Here is a 12176-nt window from a genome sequence, read left to right as displayed (position 1 = left end):
TGGCAATGGGCCTGGCTTTGCCCTGCCACTGCCGTGGACCTGGCCCTGTACTGCCCTGCCTTGCCCTGGCCCTGCCCTACTGTTACCTGGACTGTCTCGGCCCTGCCCTGCTCCGATCCCATCCTGGTTTTGCCTTTGCACTGGCCTTTCCCTGAACCTGTGCTGGCCCGGCCTTGGCTCTGGCCCTGCCTCTTGTCCTGACCCTGGTCCTGTCATGGCACTGGCCCTGCTAGTGGTCATGGTCCTGCTCCTGTTCTGGCCTTGACCTGGCCTTGGACGTGTCCTGGCCCAGATTTGTTCTGGCCCTGCCTTGGCCCATCCCTGCCCTGGCCCCACCGTGGCCCTGCGTGTTGTGCCCTCTCCTGGCACTGACTTTGCCCTGTCATGGCACAGTGGTGCCATTGACCTGCCTTGCACTGCCCTGGTTGTGCCCTGGCCCTGCCTGGCACTGGCCTCTCCCTGGATCTGCTCTGACCCTGCCTTGGCCTTTGCCCTGTCCTCACTATGTCCTGGCCCTGGCCTTGTTCTGGCTTAGCCCGGGCCCTGGCCCTAGCCCTGGTCCTACCGTATCCCTGGCCTTGCCCTTATCCAGACCCTGCCCCTGCCTCTGCCCTGGCCCTGGCCTGGAACCTGGTCCTGTCAAGGACTTGCCCCGACTCTGCCATGGCCCTGGCCCTGCTCTGCCTTGGTCCTGGCCCTGACCCAGACCCTTTCCTGGCTGTGCCCTGGCCATGGCCTTTCCTTGGCCCTGAGTTGGCAGTGGTCTGCCCCTGGTCTTGCCACCACCTTACCCTGCCATGCACTGGATGTGTCATCAGCCTGCCCTGGCCCTACCTTGTCCCTCACCCTAGTCTTCGCTAGGCCCTGCTCTGGACCTGGCCCTAGCCCAGACCTGGCCCTGACCCTGGCCCTGGCCTTTGTCCTTCACAGCCCTGGGCCTGAAATGGACTTGGAGGTGTCCTGGCCCTGGAGTGACCTGGCTCTGCCTTGGCCTGTCCTTGCCCTGCCCCTACCATCAGCTTGCCCTGTTCTGCCCTGTCCTAGTACTGACCCGGCTGTGTCATTGCCCTGCCCTACCCTGCCTTGGCTGTGCCCTGGCTCGATTCCGGCCCTGGCCCCGCCCTGTGCATGCCATGACACTACCTCAGCCTTGGCACTAGCCTGGTCCTTTCCTGGCATCAGCCCTGCTCTTTCTATGGACCGCCTTTTGTCGTGTCCTGCGCTGGCCATTCCATGCCCTGCCCTGCCCTGACTCAGCCCTGGCCTTGGCATTGCCCTTGGTCCTGCCATATTTCTTGCCCTGTCCCTATCCTGGCCTTGGCCCTGACCCTTACCTTGCTCTGGCCCTGCCCTTGCCCTTACGCAGCCCCTGGCCCTGTCATGGACCTGCCCTGGACCTGTCCTGGCCCTGGCCCTGCCCTGCTTCAGACCTTGCCCTGGTTCTCCCCTGGCCGTGACCGTGAAATGCCTGGCCCTACCCTGGCCTTGCACTGCCCTGGCCCTTGCCCTGACTCTGGTCCTGTCACTGGAAAAGCCCCAGCCCTGTTGCTCGTCTTCCCATGGCCCAGACCCTGCCTTGGCCCTGCCCTGACACTGTCCTGGACCCTGGCTGTGCCAAGAACCTGCACTGTTGTTGCCCTTGTTTTGCTCCTGTCCCGAACCTGGTCCTGCCCAGGCCATGGCCATGGCCCTGTCCCTGCCCTGGCTGTTCCCTGGCCCTGCTCAGGTCTTGGCACTGTCCCGGCCCTGCCCTGCCTTGGCCCTATGCTTTCCTGGCCCTGCCTTGCCTGCCCTGGTCCTGCCTTGGCCGTACTCTAGCTTTGACCCTGCGCTGGCCCTACCTTGGCCTTCACCCTAGCCTTGCCTGGGCACTGTGCTGGACCTGGCCATAGCACAGACCTGGTTGTGGCCCTGGCCCTGCCAATGATCCTGACAGTCCTGGCCCTGGCCCTGTCTTGGCCCTGTCCTGGCCCTGGCCCTGGCCTGACCCTGGCCCTGAAGTGGATTTGAAGGGATCCGGTCCCTGATTTAATCTTGCTCTGCCTTCGCCCGTCCCTCTCCTGGCCCTACCATGGCCCTGCCCCTTCCCTGGCTCTGCCCTGGTCTTGTGCTTACCCTGAGCGAGAACTTGACCCTGCCCCAGCCTTGTCCCAGACCTGGCCATGGCCCTGCCCCTGCCCTGGGCCGGCGCTGGCACTGGCATGGACCCTGGACCTGGCTCTTGGCTACTTAAGGCCATACCCTGGCCCAGCCCTCCTCCTGACCCTGTCCTGGCCCTAATTTGCCCTGGCCCTACCCTGGCATGCTATTCTGGCCCCACCCCTGACCCTGTCTCTGTCCTGGCTCTAACCAAGTTGCTTGTCCTGTCATGGCTGTGTTCCTGACATTGCCCTTTCCTGGTCCTGGCCCTGGCACTGTCCTGTCCCTGCTCTGGCCCTGGTCTGAACCCCGACCCTGCAGTGGACCTGCCTTGGTCCTGCCTAGAGCCTGCATCTGGCCCTACCTCTGCCCTGGCCATACCGTTGCCCTGGCCTGGACTCTGATCCTGGTCCTTGTCCTGCCCCAGCTGTGGCCCTGGCCCGGCCCTGCCTGTACCCTGTTCTATCCTGGGCTGGCCCTGCCGTGGCCTGGTCTTGCTATTGCCCCGCCCTAGCCTGCCGTGCTTGTGCCCTAGATCTGCCCTGGCCTTTGCTCTTGTCTTGGCTCTAGCACTGACTCAGCCCTGGCACTGCCCTGGCCTTGCCTTGGCATTTGCCCTTCTCTCTCTAATGCCTAGCTCTGGTCCTGCCCTGCTCTGCTCTTTTTCTGTCCTGGCACAGCCCTGGCCCTGGACCTGCCGTATCCCTGGCCGTGGTCCTGCCCTTATACAGTCCTGACCCTTCCACTGCCCTGGTTTTGACCTGGACCTTGGCCATACAGTGACCCTGTCTTTACCCTTTCCTGGCCTTGCCAAGGACTCGTCCTGGCTCTGTCATGGCCCTTCTGTTTTCTTGGATTTGGATGTGTCCTGTCCCTTATTTGCCCCGGCCCTTCTCTGGCTCTGCCCTTCCACTTCTCTAGGGTAGGGACAGGGTCAGGATCAGGCCGGGGCAAGGTCAGGACCAGGGTAGGGCCTTGGTAAGGCCTGAAGATGGGAAGGGCCAGGGCAGCGGCAGGGCCAGGGAAGGGTCAGGGCCAGGGATATGGTGAGACTAGGGGCAGAGCCAGCGCTAGGGCTGTGCCAGGGCAGAGCAGGTGAGATTACATTAGGCTATTATTTACAAATTTTGTTTTATATTTTTAAGGTAACTATAGTATAATAATAATATCTGTATTATGTTGTTTGTAATAGCAGTAGTATTTGTAGTAAATCATTACTAAATTTTAACTTATACTTTCTTGCTTTCGGTAGTGTTCTATGAGTATAATTTTATAAATACGTATATTTGTGAGGCATCGATTCTCACAATTACTCTCTGTGCTAGGTACTTATGGCATCCCCATTTTCCTAACATAGGAAACAGACCTAACGAAGTTAAGTACTTGGCCAGATTACTCCCAGCACTTTTTGAGGCCAAGGCAGGGGGATGGCTTGAGCTCGGGAGATTGGGACCAGCCTGGACAACACTGTGAAACCCCATCTCTACTAAAAATGCACAAAAATAGCTTATTAAAGTTTCTTGTATCATTCTGGTTACAAAACACTGGTCAAATACACAGGGCATGGTTTGGGCAGGGCCGGGGACAAGGTCAGGCCAGGAATGGGCCAGGGCCAAGGCAGGGCCAGAGCTAGACTTGGAGGTGTCCTGGCCCTGATTTGCCCTGCCCCAACGTTGGCCCAGCCCTGCTCTGGCACTTCCTGCCCTGCCCTGTCCCTGGCCTGAGCATTGGCCCTGGCCCTGTCCTGCTTCTGGCCCTGTCCTGGAGTTGACCAGGCGTTGCCATGGCCCAGTCCTGCCATCGCCTTGCCCCTGTCCTGGTGTTGCCGTGGCCCTGCCTTGTCCCTAGCTCTGCCTCAACCCTCGACCTGCCCTGACCCTGCTCAGCCCTGGAACTACCCTGACTCTGCCTTGGTGCTGGTCCTCTCCTCTCTATGGCCTGGCTCTGGCCCTGCCTTGTACATGCTCTGACCTGCATGTCCCAACCTGGGTCCAGCCCTGGTCCTACCGTGTTCCTGGCCTGGCTGTACCCTTGTTCTGGCCCTGACCCTGCCCTGGCCCTCTTCTGGCCCTTCCTTGGTCCTGCTCTGCCCTTCCATGTCCTGGCCTTGCCCTCACCCTGCACTGGCCCTGCACTGGTCCTGCTCAGCCCTGATACTGCCTTGACCCCGACCCTGCCTTCTCCCCAGCCTTGTCCTTGCCCTGCCCTGGCCTGACCCTGGGCCTGCCATGTCCATGACATGGCCCTGGACCTGCCTTGCCATTCTCTGTCCTGGTCCTGTATTGTCCCCACCATGCTCTGGTCCAGCCCTTGCCCTGGCCCTGTTGCCAGTACTGCTACTACTATAGCCCTGCTCTGTATTTGGCCATGCCCTGTGTTACCGTAGCCCTGCCCTGCGTTGGCCCTGGCCCTACCCTGGCCTCCTCTTATCCAGGCCTGTCCCTACCCTGGCCTTTTCCACCCTGGCCTTTTCCACCCTGGCCTTTTCCACCCTGGCCTTTTCTACCCTCGCCTTACCGTTCCCTGGCCTTGTCCTGCCCTGGCCCTGTGCTGTCTTAGTCCTGCCCTGGCCCTACCCTCACCCTACCCTGACCCTGCCCTACCCTGGCCTTGCCCTGCCATGACCTTGCCTTTGGCATGCCCTGGCTCTGGTTCTGCCCTGGCCCTGCCCTTGCCCTGGACCTTCCCTGGCCATGTTTTTTCCCTGGTCCTTCTCTGGCCTTGCCCTGGCCCCTTTCTGGTCCTGCCGTGTTTCTGGCCTGCCCTGTCCATGTCCCAGACCTGGCTCTGGTCCTGGACTTACCTGTCCCTGCCCTGCCATACGCTGACCCATTCCTTGCTCTACACTGAACCTGGCCTGCCTTGGCCATGTGCTACCCTTGCCCTTCCCTGACCCTCTGCTGGCCCTGGCCCTGCCGTGGGCCTGGCCCTGCCATGTCCCTGCCCCGGCCCTGGTTCTGCTGTGCTTTGGTCCCTGGCCTTGGTCCTGACTTGTCGCTGGCTGTGACCCTGCCCCTGGTTTTTCTTTGGCCGTGACCCTGTCCCCGTTCTGTCCTAGTCCTGGCCCTGTCCCAGTTCTGGTCCTGCCCTGGCCCAGCCCTGACTGGTCACTGCACTACCTTGGCCCTGCCCTGCCCAACGCTGCCCATGCCGGCGCCCTGACTTAGCCATGCCCATGGCCCTGCCCCGGGTCCTGCCATTGTCCTTACCCTGCCACTGGTCCTGCCATATCCCTGACCCTGACTTGGCCCTGGTCCTCATCTGGCTCTGGTCCTGCCCTGCTTCTGGCCCTGCCCTGGCACTACCTTGGCCCTGGCCCTGCCAAGGCTCCCACTTTCCCTGGCCTTTCCTTGACCTTGTGCTACCCTGGCCCTGCCATGCCATGGCCCTGCCTCTGCCTTGGCCCTGCTCTGGGCATGGCCTTGGCATTTGGCCTGGCCCTGCCCTCCCTGCCCTGGACCTGCTCTACCACTACCTGGCCTGTCCCAGACCTGCCCTGGCCCCCTCCTGGCTCTGTCTTGGCCCTGTGCTACCCTGTCACCCTGTCCCTGCCCTGTCCTGGCCCTGCCCTTGCACTGGCCTTTCCCTGGCCCAGGCCCTGGATTAACAAAGCTGTACAATCATCAATCACCACTGATTCTGTGCAGAACATTTTCATCTTCCCAAAAAGAAACCTGTTAGTAGTCACTCCCCGTCCCTCTCCCCTCGCAGCCCTTGGCAACCACTATTGTAATTTTTTGTCTCTGTGGATTTACTTACTCTCAACTAGACATTTCGTATAAATGGAAACATTCACATGCCTTTTGTCTGGCATGTACCAAGATTTTTGAAGTATACTTTTTAATTTTTGTCTGATGTTTTCTAGATTTTAAAATTTAGATTTTTTAATCTTTCTAGATTTAGTTTTTTTTGTTTTTGGGTTTTTTTTTTTTTTTTTTTTTTGAGACACAGTTCTTGTTGTTCAGGCTAGAGTGCAATGGCGTGATCTTGGCTCACTGCAACATCTGCCTTTGAGGTTCAAGCAGTTCCCCTGCCTCGGTCTCCCTGATTTAACCTGGCTCTGCCTTGGCCTGTGCCCGCCCTAGCCCTACCATGGCCCTGTCCCTCCCCTGGCTCTGCCCTAGTCCTGTGCTGACCCTGACCCAGACCTTGGCCCTGCCCCAGCCTTGTCCTAGACCTGGCCATGGCCCTGCCCCTGCCCTGGAGCGGCGCTGGCACTGGCATGGACCCTGGCCCTTGCCCTGGCCCTTTGCTAGTTAAGGCCATACCCTGGCCCAGCCCTGGTCCTGATGCTGTCTTGGCCCTAATTTGCCCTGGCCCTACCCTGACCCTGCTATTCTGGCCCTGGCCCTGGCCCTGTCCTGGCCCTAGCCCCATTGCTGGTCCTGCCATGGCCCTTGTCTTGACATTGCCCTTTCCTGGTCCTGGCCCTGGCACTGCCCCAGCTCTGGCCCTGGTCTGAACCCTGGCCCTGCAGTGGACCTGCATGTAATCCCTAATAGCTGGGATTGCTGGCATGTGCCACCATGCCTGGCTAATTTTTTATTTATAGTAGAGATGGGGTTTCTCCATGATGGTAAAGCTGGTCTTGAACTCCCACCCTCAGGTGATCCGCCTGCCTTGGCCTCCCAAAGTGCTGGGATTACAAGTGTGAGCCACCATGCCTGGCTAAAAAATGTGTTTTAAAAAATGTATTACAAAAAAGAAAAAAAAAATGTAGCTAGATGTAGTGGCAGGCACCTGTGATCCCAGCTACTCGGAGGCTGAGGCAGGGAGAATTGCTTGAACCCGGGAGGTGGAGGTTGTAGTGAGCTGAGATCATGCCACTGCACTCTAGACTGGGCAACAGAGCGAGACTCCATCTCAAAAAAAAAAAAAAAAAGCTTATCATAGGATTAAACTTTGGAAAGGATTTTCCATAAGAATCTTAACATAAAGATTCTTGAATGACATAATGTACAAGGTCTTTGATAGCAATGCGACCCAAAGCACAAAGATGTTTTACTAGTCTTGTTGGTGTCTCAGATTGGCTCTCGGTAAGTAATCGGGACATACTGTGAAATTTTAATTCTGTATAGACAGTTCAACTTAACAGGTTTGAGTGATACAGTCCAAATAGATGACTTTCTTCTGGTCTGGCTTAACATAAACCTTGAAAAATCTGATAGAGTAAATATTTAATATATCCTCAGTTCTTAACCACACTTCTTCCCCTTTTAGACAGCATCACAGGCAGGACACCCTTCCAATGGTACACACAATATTATGTACAGTTCTCACACAAGAAAGCACATAATCTCAGTGAGAATGATGTTCTCACAAGGTCAGTGATACTCAGTGTGCACAGTTGTCCGAGTGTAGTATGAAACCAAATCATTGGCAAGAACCCCAGTCTGATTATTAATAATAAGAATCTACTTGTGACACAGCTTTTCTTTGTTGAAACAAAATATTGTTTTGACATCATGGTTGAAACATTGGTCTTAGGCCAACACTCTCTTTTATCTGTTGTTGTTGCCTAGCCTTTGAGCGGTATTTTATGTAGGGCAAAAGGCTCCTTCCTGTCTCTTTGGTCAAAGCAAAGGAGGAGTACAGATGACTGAGAGAGTGATCACGCTGCTGTGCCCACCTGTGAGATAGCCCTTGTTCCTGGGTTGCGAGATATTTTATGGTCAGGGTGCAGTAGAAAGAGCACACAGGTAGCAGTAAAGAGAGGTTACCCTGACTGCAGCTCTGCCTCTAACTTCCTGAGTAACCTCAGGCTAGTCGCACAGTGACTGCTCCCCACATTCCTTTTTGTAAGCTCCAAGGATCGAATCAGACAGTAGCCTTTAAGTTTCTTCTGAACTTTGATACTCAACAATGCCAATGATGTTGGCAGCATGAGCTTCATAGATTATGGGCCTAGTGAAACATGAAAATACATGGCTCCTTGTTCAAAAATTAAGAATTTCAAGATGCAACAGCAGAGCATTGTAAACCAAGTGCACAACCCCTCTGAGACCAGGGCTCTCTGCAACTGCCCAGTCATAACCCTTGAAGACAGCCTGGTGTCAGCTTCCCATTACAAAGCTGATTTGTCACTCAGGGCTCAGAAGTTGGATCTTCCAGGCTGAAAGTGGGAGGAGAGCACATGCTATGCTAGTGACAGCCAGAGATAATACAAAGAGGACTTAACAAGGGCCCAGGCACAACACACATTGTTACACAGAAGAAAAGAGGGCCACCTATGGACTCAACACAAAAATGACCCTCTGTCCACATCTCCTCTCCAGGTTTCAGTCATGGTAAGGACTGTCCCAGATTTCAGAGCCTTCAAAGAAGATCTTAACTCTGAAATCTGGGCAAAGTCTGGGGATAGCAGTTTGTGTGCCACCTCACTCTCCTGTCTCTTTCTCTCTGAATTAACATCTTTTATTAGGAAGCCCAGCAGAATACAGTCAAGAAGCATATAGGTGACTGCCATTCCCCTCTTGCTGAAATCGCAGCCACTTAGGATCAGCGTGATGGTGATCAGTGGTGGCTCAGGCCTTGAACATGTGAGAATAGACTGTGTTGTCAAGGCACTGATGCAACACACTTCTGCCTGACTTGGTGCATTTTCTCAGGTCTCAGCACTCACAGCGGATGCTCATAATCCTACACACAATCCCCAGATGTCAATGAGGATCACTGGCCAGCCATACCTCAGTGCATGGGGGGTAGTAGGGATATCCACTAAGGCCCTACCTTCCACCACCCAAATGCTTCCGATCAGAGGGTTGAGCTTGGGTAATTTTGGGATGCGTGACAGGATGGTGTCAGCAGACTGGCCAAATCCACATTCAGTATTTCCCATCATGAGATCTTTGGTGTCAGTTGACATTAAAGACTGAGAGTGGTGAAAAAACACCTCTGGTGAATCACTTTCCAATAGGCTGAGAATGCAGCTTTCAAATCACTTCCATTACTTGGCTTAAAGAAAATGGAAAGCTAAGTGAAAGACAGAACACAGGGCTGATGGTCAGAGGACCTAAGATCCCGCTCTCAATTCCCACTTACAGACTGAATGACCAAAGGGAAGTCATTTGCCCTCGTGTATGTCTGCTTTCCCATTGAAACATGGCAACAAACTACCTCCTTCGTTGCGACCCTGTGACCAGAAAATGAGGCATCCTATAAAATATACATTTAAATATAAAATCACTGCCAGGTGTGGTGGCTCACACCAGTAATCCCAGCACTTTGGGAGGCCAAAGCGGGTGGATCACCTGAGGTCAAGAATTTGAGATGAGCCTGGCCAACATGATGAAACCCCATCTCTACTAAAAACACAAAAAATTAGCTGGGCATGGTGGTGAGTACCTGTAATCCCAGGTACTCAGGAGGCTGAAGCAGGAGAATCGCTTGAACCTGGGAGGTGGAGGTTGCAGTGAGCTGAGATCCTGCCGCTCTACTCCAGCCTGGGTGACAGAGAGAGACTCCGTCTCAAAATAAATACATAAAAATAAAATCACTCTGCAACTAGTGGGTACAAGGGTACAACCTGAGTTTCCTTTTTTTTGTATGTGTATGTCTGTTGCCCAGGCCATCGCCCAGGCTGGTGTAATCTCGGCTGTCGGAGTAGATAGGATTATAGGAGTCCATCGCCATGCCCGGCTAATTTTTGTATTTTCAGTAGAGACAGGGTTTCACCATGTTGGCCAGGCTGATCTTGAACTCCTGACCTCAAGTTATCCACCCACCTCAGCCTCATGGGATTAGAGGTGTGAGCCACCATATGTCCCCATCATATTCTATTATTGGGCAAAACAAAATGTAAACCACGTACTCAAAACATCAAATATTGTGGGTGACAGCGACACTGGTATTCAGAAAGATGAAGAAGTGTAATTAAGAAACCAGACAAAGAAGTAAACATGCCATGTAACTTTCAAAAGACCAGCCACATTGTGTTTATTTTAATATTGTTTAATGGTAACACCTAATAAAGAGAGCGTCATGATGGTATGAACTAAATTTTCAGTCATAATGAATGCTACAAAACTTAACCTCCCAAGTTTAAATAGGCTACAATGTCTTGGGAAAAATGCAAGAAGAATTACTGATAAAGGTGACGGTTTTTCACACCTGAAAATAATGTTTTTCCTCCAGCCTATCTTGATCAACAACCAGCAGCAACATATTGCAGTGGCATGTGCTTGTCACTACATGCCTAACTTACTATAGACTGAGGATCATGGAGATTTTGAACGTAACTTCCCACATGACAGGAGATTAAATAGACTACATTGGAAGAAGGCAAGAAGAAGCTAGGTGTCTGGAGTACCAAAAGTAAACCACCCAGTTCTAGAGGCAGGAAAACAGCAGAAAATATACTTTCAGATGGGCTACTTTCTCAATAGTTCTTGCTTGCAAGAGCTCTAGGGAACGTATGAGTTACTGGGTAAGAATGTGATAGAAAAGGGGCCAGCCTTGGGAAAATATGCAATGGAAGAAAACCAGTGTCTCCTCATTTACAACTGTCTTTCTTCTCTTCCTTTGTAATGCTTCCTTTCTTGGGCTATTCCTTCCCCTAGAATACCCTGCCTGTCACCCCATGAGAACCTGCTCTTGAGATGGCATTTCTAATACCTATAATGAGATGTTAGATCAATGCCTTATCTCTCAGTGTGTGTATATACATATTAAGCTTTCTGTCTATGCTGTGCTTTCTCATGCAGGGATATCAGAAATTAATGAACCAGTTAAGAAGATACTGGGATGCAGAAGAACTTTCCCAGTGTCCCGGGAGCCGTTCTACACAACATCCTACACCATGGCTTTGGATCTGCTGTGCTTTGTTTCTTTACTTGTGAAAACAGAGTAACAGTAGCACCTGCCTCACAGGATGGTTCTGAAGATTAGAGGGTTCTTTCATGCAGAGCTCTAGAGCAGCTTGAATGGTATTGGTATATAGAAATACTACTAATTTTTGTACATTGACTTTGTATCCTGAAACTTTACTGAATTCATTTGAGTTCTGGGGGTCTTTGGGAAGAAACTATGGGGTTTTCCAGTTATAAAACCATATTACCAGCAAGGAGAGAAATTTGACGGTGACTTTTCATATTTGGAAGCCTTTTATTTCTTTCTCTTGCCTGATTGCTTTGGCTAGAACTTTCAGTACTCTCTGGAATAGAAGTATAGAGAGAGAGAATCCTCATCTTGTTCCTGTTCTTAAGGGAAGTGCTTCCAGTTTTTGCCCATTCGGTATTGTGTTAACTGTGGCTTTGTCATAGATGGTTCTTATTATTTTGAGGTACATTCTCTTTGATGCTTAGTTTGTTGAGGGTATTTATCATAAAGGAAGATTGGATTTTATTGAAAGCCTTTTCTGCATTGACTGAAATTATCATATAATTTTCATTTTTAATTCTGTTTATGTGTTGAATTATATATATTGATTTGCATGTTGAACCAACTTTGAATCCCAGGAATGAAGGCTTCTTGATTGTGGTAAATGAACTTTTTGATGTGCTGCTGAATTCAGTTTGCTATTATTTTGTTGAGAATTTTTGCATCTATATTCATCAGAGATATTGGTCTGTAGTTGTCTTTTTTTGTTGTATCTTTGCTAGATTTTGGTATTAGGATGATGCTGGCTCCATAGAATGAGTTAGGGAGGTATCCCTCCTCTTCAATTTTTTTGGAATAGTTTCAGTAGAATTGTTACAGCTCCTTGTACATCTGGTAGAATTCATTGTGAATCCATCTGGTCCAGGGCTTACTCATTGGTAGGTTTTTTACTACTGATTCAGTTTTAGAACTTGTTATTTGTCTGTTCAGGATTTCAAGTTCATTCTGATTTAATCGTGGGAGGTTGTTTGTTTCCCAGAATTTATTGATTTCCTCTAGGTTTTCTAGTTTTTGTGCATAGAGGTGTTCATAATAGTCTCTGCGGATGTTTTGTTTTTCTTGGGTTTGGTTATAATGCCACTTTTGTCATTTTTGTTTATGTTTATTTGGATCTTCTCTCTTTGTTTTTCTTTGTTAATCTAGCTAGCATTCTATTGATC

At 51.8% G+C, this 12176-nt stretch overlaps 1 long non-coding RNA gene and 1 pseudogene across 2 annotated transcripts in view; both read left to right on the top strand.

The window, feature by feature from the left end:
- Positions 1–11721, top strand: part of LOC139358567 (uncharacterized) — a 29790-nt gene extending 18069 nt beyond the window's left edge. For both annotated transcript variants that reach the window (XR_011613714.1, XR_011613713.1), the window contains exon 6: positions 10842–11721. This is a non-coding gene — a long non-coding RNA (uncharacterized lncRNA). The remainder of the gene's footprint in view (positions 1–10841) is intronic.
- LOC139358782 (uncharacterized) lies at positions 3183–5583 on the top strand (annotated as a pseudogene).
- Positions 11722–12176: the final 455 nt, after the last annotated feature.

Source organism: Macaca nemestrina, chromosome 15 (assembly GCF_043159975.1).
Source record: "Macaca nemestrina isolate mMacNem1 chromosome 15, mMacNem.hap1, whole genome shotgun sequence".
Taxonomy (NCBI): Eukaryota; Metazoa; Chordata; class Mammalia; order Primates; family Cercopithecidae; genus Macaca; species Macaca nemestrina.
This window is presented reverse-complemented; position numbering and strand designations above follow the sequence as displayed.